Source organism: Phasianus colchicus, chromosome 14 (assembly GCF_987193195.1).
Source record: "Phasianus colchicus chromosome 14, bPhaCol1.hap1.1, whole genome shotgun sequence".
Classification (NCBI taxonomy): domain Eukaryota; kingdom Metazoa; phylum Chordata; class Aves; order Galliformes; family Phasianidae; genus Phasianus; species Phasianus colchicus.
In genome coordinates, this window is record NC_143449.1 from 5140558 (window position 1) to 5147847 (window position 7290).

Sequence of the window (7290 nt, forward strand, 5' to 3'; positions counted from 1 at the left end):
TAACGTATGATGGCCATAAAAGGATCGTGGCTTCATCAAGGGAAGACAAATAGATAAGCAGTGGACTTGGATATTTAGCCCTTTGTCTACTTAACTACTACAGAGATAAATGAGCCAAAGCTGATAGTTGCAACAGAGAAAACCGTTGCCAGATATCAAGTGGAATATCTGGTAATTTCAGATACCCGTGGGATGCTCCTGAAGGTAAATCACATGCACACTCCAACAGAACTAAGAACAGATTCCAAAGAGCTGAGACCAACTGGATGACGAAAGCATTTCTTTTGGAGGAATTATCCCCGAAGAAGGAACAGACAGTGATATAGATTTTTCCAAGAATCAGAACAAATATATTTATAACTGCCAACAAAGAGCCCTTAAGCACATTACACCTAAAAGTACATCTCAGAAGTGCCTCAAGCAAAAAAATAAAAATAAAAAATCTGACCCTCAGATTTCTCAACCAAGTATGCTGAACTGGTTTAGAAGAAAGTGATAGATTTAAAAAAAAAAAAAAAGAAAAAAAGGCTGGATATACTGATGGCAAGTGGAACTTCCCTGAGTGAAAATGATTGCAAGTTCATATGGTGTTGCAGCTTCCTGCAATGAAAGAGTGGCAAAGTATATTATCTCTAGTGTGCAGCTGCAATAATATTCAATGCTGTGCTAACACATAGCACTGTCTTGACATCTTCTGGCTAGTTCCAGTTCAGAAGAGCCACTTCGGTGATTCATTGTCCTTTCCTTTACTGTTAACAGAGCTATGCTGAAACACTGGTTTTAAAGCATCTTTGTGCCTCCTGTGGGAGCAGAGATTGTTGACTGCATTGCAACAATTTCTGGTAGGACCTGAGACACAGCTGCTGGTCCCTCTGCTGAGTAGGATCTTTGCAACCTGTTTGGAGCAGGATGCCATCACGCTTAGAAGTTCAGTCACACTGCAATTGAGGATGGTGTTGCAATGCTCTCTTTTTGCTTCTTATTTTTTCAATCAGATGAAATCTTCAAACACTCATCTGTGAACTTCTGGGGAATTTTCCTAGCTTATATGACTGCATATAAGATACTTCTCCATATTACTTAAATGTTTGCTTGCTGTGCCACTTATAGCAGTCGCTCCTTATACAGCTAGCAGGTTTCAAAAACCAGAGGTGTGAAATCAGCCAGATCCCTGGGCTTACTATGCTATATAACAGAGTTTGTTTGAAATACGAGGATTGATTTGTTTTGGTCTTTGCAAAGAAAACTACTTAGAAAAGAAGATGAAATATTTACACTAAGTCCTTTAATACTGGTAGAAAGCTAGCCAAATATAAAGGGCATTGAGACCCAACTACCTGCCGTAATATTACAGCAAAGTCTGAGTAGTATAAGCACCGCCCTGCCTTTTATATGTAGCAAGCAAAAAATAAATAAATCTAAATACCAATTTGAGACAGACTCTGAAAGAATATTGTTTCAGAAGTTCTTCTCTGTGTACATTAACAAGAGATCCCAAGCGTATACCAAAAGCTTAAGTTATTTTAAAAATATCTAGTGATTTACACTTGATAGAACTAATGACATTAATTCATCTGTTACAGTAGTGCACAACGGTTATAGAACATAAGTATTGTTTGAAGTGATACCTGACATCTGTAAGATGCAGGTATTACGAGGTGAGGATGAAAAGCAGGATCAAAACAGTTCTCGCTGCACCTGATGCTCATTCACTTTGACAAGGCACACACCATCACAGTAACGGAAATGTAAGGGGGAATCAGGATCACTTTTTTTTTTTTTACTCATGAATTCATTATATGTTTATATATTTTCATAGCTGTATTTTTCTACCGAACAGGAATTGATAAGTTGTGCTACAGAAACACAGACAACTTTGCCCTTTATTTGGGAGTAGTCAAATTTGTGCAAGATTAACAAAGAGCAAAGTGATAGAGAAAACACCATTCAGAAGTTTACTTTCTGGACCAAAATAAGACTTCAGAAAGCAAGGGAAATTATTCTGCTCTTCACCTTCCACTGAAAAGCAAGGAATTTCTTAAGCTAGTCTAAATATACATAGTGAGAACCATAAACAAGTTCCACTCCAGTAATATTATCAGATCCAGGCAAGAAAAACTTTGCCCCCAGACTTTCTACCAGTTTCTACACCCATCACGTAGAGCTGAGGGAGATAAGAGCAATGTTGATGGTGTGCCATTGTTCAGAAACTGTATCCCAAGAAAACAACTAAAAAGGAGTTGATATTTTGAAAAAGAAATGTAAACCAGTGTATTTGGAAAGTCATCTTGGTGACAGGTGTACCAGAAATAGATTTGTTTACAAAACATTTTCTACCACACACAAAAGACTGAAGAAAGCAAAGCTGCCTTGTGCCACGTTTGCAAGCTTTGAAAGAGTAGCGCATACGTCCAATATTGACTACCTCTCTACTGCTTTCTGTCACTGCACGATGCCCATCTCCTCACTTTGTAAATTTTCTAAGAAAACACCTTCTTGGTTGTCTTTCACAGTCACAAAAAATTCCCATACACAAATGCAGATCTTATCTTTTTTTAAATTCCCCACTAAACGATCTTGTTTGAAGATGCTTACCAGAACTCAGGCAATACTTAAGCTCTTTGTAAGCTGTGACCACAGCCTAGCACGCTGACCAAAACACATATCATGTCTGAAGATATACAGCCTTCCCACAAATATGGCTCCTTCGTTAATATGCAGCAGAGAGAACAAAAGTGTTGCAATATTAATGGCTGAAGAGGGGTGTTGTTATTTTCCTACCACATGAACACAAGGTGGTGCTACTGCTCCTGTCACTGGAGGCACTGATTCTCCTCTTTCCCCACTAAGCCTTACCTGAGTGATGGTAGATGGCTGTGATGTAGCTGGTCTACCAGACATTTTCTTTAAACAAAAGATAAGAAATAATGCCCATTAAACTAATTTTAACTGAAATGTTTTAAGAACTTGTTTTCGTTTTGGTAAACTGAATAAAAAGAACCGATTCCCAGTTGACACAGGCAAATACCTTCTTCAGTAATTTGACTTGAATTCTACAAAAAGACTGGTTGTATGCCTAACTTCCCTTTGCAGACATTAATTAACATGAATTCTAGGTCAAAAAAGAAAGAAAAAGCCTTAGGAACTGAAAAAAATATTGATGTTCTTAAGAAAGAATTTAAACAAACATGAAATGAACAATGAAATATATAAATAAGTATAATCCCAGGTGATTAAAAAGAGCTGGAAAAGATCAGTTTAAATACCTTCCTGCTGTTAGCAGAAAACCCTTTGGTATTGCAGAAAGATGCATCTAAACTAGAAAATTAAAACCAAACCAACCAACAACATTGTAGTAAGAAAGATGACTGTGCTTGCAGCCCAGAAAACCAACCGTATCCTGGGTGCAGCCAAAGCAGCATGGCCAGCAGGGTGAGGAAGTGTTTGTGCTGCTCTGCTCTGGTGAGACCTAACCTGGGGTGCTGCGTTCACATGTGAAGTCCTTACTACAGGAGAGACAGGGACCTGTTGGAGCACATCCAGAGGAGGGCCACAAAAATGGTCCAATAGATGGGATGCCTCCCTACAAGGACGGGCTGAGGGAGCTAGGGCTGTGCAGCATGGAGAAAGGAAAGCTCTGGGGAGAGTCAAGAGTAGCCTATTGGATATATGGAAGAAGTTCATCTTACAGTGAGGTTGGTGAGGCACCAGCACAGGTTGCCCAGAGAGGTGAGGAATGCTCTGTCCTTGGAGACGTTCAGGGTCAGGCTGGACCAGGCTCTGAACGTCTGATGGAACTTCAGATGTTCCTGTTCATTGCAGAGATGACTTTTGAAGGTCCCTTCCAATTCAAGAGATGCTATGATTCTATTAAAATCACTCAGGAAAAATAATGGAAATGTTTGTTCTTGAATATGAGTACATGCTAGGAAAGGTTGAAGTCGATAAGCCTACTCTTTAGAGTGGTATAGCAGGTTTTAAGAGAGATTAAACTTCCAAATGACAGGCATCATTTCTTTCCCAACTAAAATAACAGTGCATTGAAAGATTACATTGAAGAAGAAACACAAAATCAAAGTCATGTTTCTTAGGATATTTTAGATATATTATTTCAAAGTCATTATTAGTCTGCAGCGTAATTTGTTTCATAGGAAGGAAATTGTAAAAGGAGCTTTTTTTTTTTTAAGTACAGTGTATAAAGAGAGTACCTTCTTCTGTATTTCTTTTTAGGTCTGATAATTACATAATGATTGTGTTAAAGAAATTCTGACTTAGTATTTTGCAATATTTTTAGGCATTTAAAAGCAAGCATACTTCACATGGGATCCAACCTCCTGCTTCCTGCTCCTCTTCTCTTTTATTACATAACAACCCCTGATGTGACTACTTCTTTTCTTTGTATTTTACTGATCTCTATCGCTCATGTCACTTTTCCCATGAGAAAATATACCAAAAAAAACAAAACAAAACAAAAAAAAGCACCACCAAACAGGACCTCAGTATCTTAATCTCATCAGCTTAATTAGACATGAAAGTAACTCTAGCCTCATTAAGAAATGTCCTAAAGCAACAGGTGAAATGGAATCAGGTGAGCTTGAAAACATACCCAGAGATCAGCTTGTCAGACAGCCCTCGTTGTTACCAAAACCTGGGATACAGCTAATGTAGAGAAGAAGAAAACTAAATGCTCAGTAGAAATCTCAGCGGAAGAGATGACTAATTAGAGATAATTATACACAGATTTCTTCCATTAAAAGTGCTTTAAAACATAAACATTCAAATTTTACTTAGACTCCCAAGTGCTTTCCAAGAGGTAAGCTTGCAAAAAATATCTTTTAAATGATGTCAAGCACTTTTAAACCCAATGACTGATTTGTTAAGAGCTATCTCACTAAAAATTCTGGTGGCTTGGATTTTCTTGTTCACCTCCAGTTTAGTAAGAAACAGTAATAAAGGTCATGGCTTAAGTTGGTACCATAGTTGCCCTATAGCAAAGATAATCAAGTGCTCCAGCCCCAATTTGCTACTGCTCACCAACCACTTCAAAAGCTAGATCAAACATTTACTCGATATGAAGACATGGAACTCATCAGAACTGAAGCCTAAACTACCAGAGAATTTGTAAGTGATGTTAAGAGAAAAGGATGCAGTCCTAAAAATGCATTATCTATAACATTAAGAAGCGTAGTAACGCAACCTATAAGAATCACAGAAGCACAGAACGGCCAGGGTTGGAAGGGACCTCAAGGATCACGAGTCTCCAACCCCCTGCCACATGCAGGGCCACCAACCATCCCACCTAATGCTAGACCAGGCTGCCCAGGGCCCCATCCAACCTGGCCTTGAACACCTCCAGGGATGGACGGGGCATCCACAGCCTCTCTGGGCAGCTGTTCCAGCACCTCACCACTCTCTCTGTAAAGAATTTCCCCCTGACGTCCAACCTGAATCTCCCTTCCCTCAGCTTAAAACCATTTCCCCTTGTCCTGCTGTCAAATTTCTGGAATACTTATGGAAAATTTCTAAAATCACTGTAGTAAACTGTGAAATATCTTCATCCCTTACATAGCTCTACATACATCAGGGCAAACTCAGAATTTCAAATTATACAAAGGAATTCCAGTATTCTTTCAATTTTTTAATCTGTCAACACCAATCGCATCACACCCATGCTCTGCTCACGAAAAAGCAAAAAATTGCTTCTGACAGGTTCTTGGCAACACCAAGCAAAGTATTCACAGGTAGGCCAACAGCCATATACAGAAAGAAGAGCTGAACTCACCCAGCTGGTGAAGGGAATCTGTGGCTGTGCAGCACTCCCCCTCCAGAAGCAGCCTAGCTCTAAGCCGTGCTCACTGCTCTGTGGCCAGTCCTTGTATGAGCCCAGGTTGGCTCTCCCCTGGCTGCTTGGAGAGCACAGGTGCAAACAGTTTGCCTGTGCTCCCTGGGCAACCACAGCTCTTTACCAGGTTCTCAGTCACCAGTTCAAGCCCTGACCTAACAGTTCCCTTGCAACCCACAAAATCCTTAGGTCAGTAACATGCTGTGAAACTAGTAGTAAGATACCACAATTCACAGCGCATTTTTAAAACATATAATACTTAGTTATCATGCAGGTACTTAGGAACATCTGCATCTACTCATTTATTTGAGAAGCTCCAGTTTTCATCTTTTAAAAGTAATTACAATTTATGGAGCTCATTTTGGAGATATAGAAGAACACAGCATTCATCTATTTATCCATGCAGTTGCCTGTCAGGTTCTGTACTTTATTACTATGCATTCATGGCAGAAGAACAGTACGGATCTATGGGCAACTCACACAATGGGCAAGAACACGCTCAACAAGTTTGCAGACAGTAATATCAGGTTATGGCAAGTGGTCCATACAGGGATCAGGGCTCACAGGAATCTTGCCATGCTCAGAAAATGAAAATACAAAGTCCTGCATGTAGATTAACAGTGTGGTGCTGTACTTGCACAGCTGCATAGCCAAGACAGAGAATGCACTGAGTGCCTGGGGGTCCTGACGGAATTGAGCATGAATTAGCAAAAGTGTCCCTGCAGCAAAGAAAGATAACAGCAGCTTGGGCTGTATCCAGGAGGTGGAGTGAAATCATCCTTCACCTGCGTGCAGTACTTCTAAGACCAGAGCTGGTATACTGTTTTGAGCTCCCTGATTCAGGAAAGACACAGCTTTACTGGAGTGAGTCCAGGAATACGGGACGGGACAAGAAGCAAAAGATACATGTTGGAACAGTTTCATTCTAGGAGATTTATTTTCCAATGTGGGATCATCAGATGTTGGAACAAGCTGGCTAGAGAAATTAGGGGTTCTCTGTGTAAGGAAATATACAAACCTGACAGGGCCAGGTTCCAGCAAGCACTGGACCAAAAGTCTCCAGAGATCTCTTCCAATCTGGGTTATTCTGTGATCAATAAACTTTTTCACTGCATCAAAAGAAAACAAGGCAAAAATACCTGCATATAAAACCTCATAAAAACTCAATCACTGTATTTACAACAAACTATTCTAAGCAACTTTAAAATAAACTAAAACCTATCAACATTCTTCCAGTGAGGTAACAGCCCTGAATATCCACAAAAATGGCAAAACTTTTTTCATCCAGAAACCTGAACTTCAGCACTTCACTTGATGCAGTCGGTAAAACCTGATGATACTGGTGGCAATGACACAGTTTATATCATTGTAACCATTTCCGTGCATTATTGTCATCCAGTAAGGGTTGTCACTATCAGCATATATTTAAAAAGATTATAATTCTAAGT

General features: G+C 39.7%; 1 protein-coding gene across 1 annotated transcript in view; it reads right to left on the reverse strand.

The window, feature by feature from the left end:
- TENM1 (teneurin transmembrane protein 1) overlaps positions 1–6032 on the reverse strand; it is a 322708-nt gene extending 316676 nt beyond the window's left edge. Inside the window, exon 1 of the mRNA XM_090150010.1 lies at positions 5783–6032. The gene's annotated coding sequence lies outside the window, so the exon portion shown is untranslated. The remainder of the gene's footprint in view (positions 1–5782) is intronic.
- Between the last annotated feature and the right edge of the window lie 1258 nt (positions 6033–7290).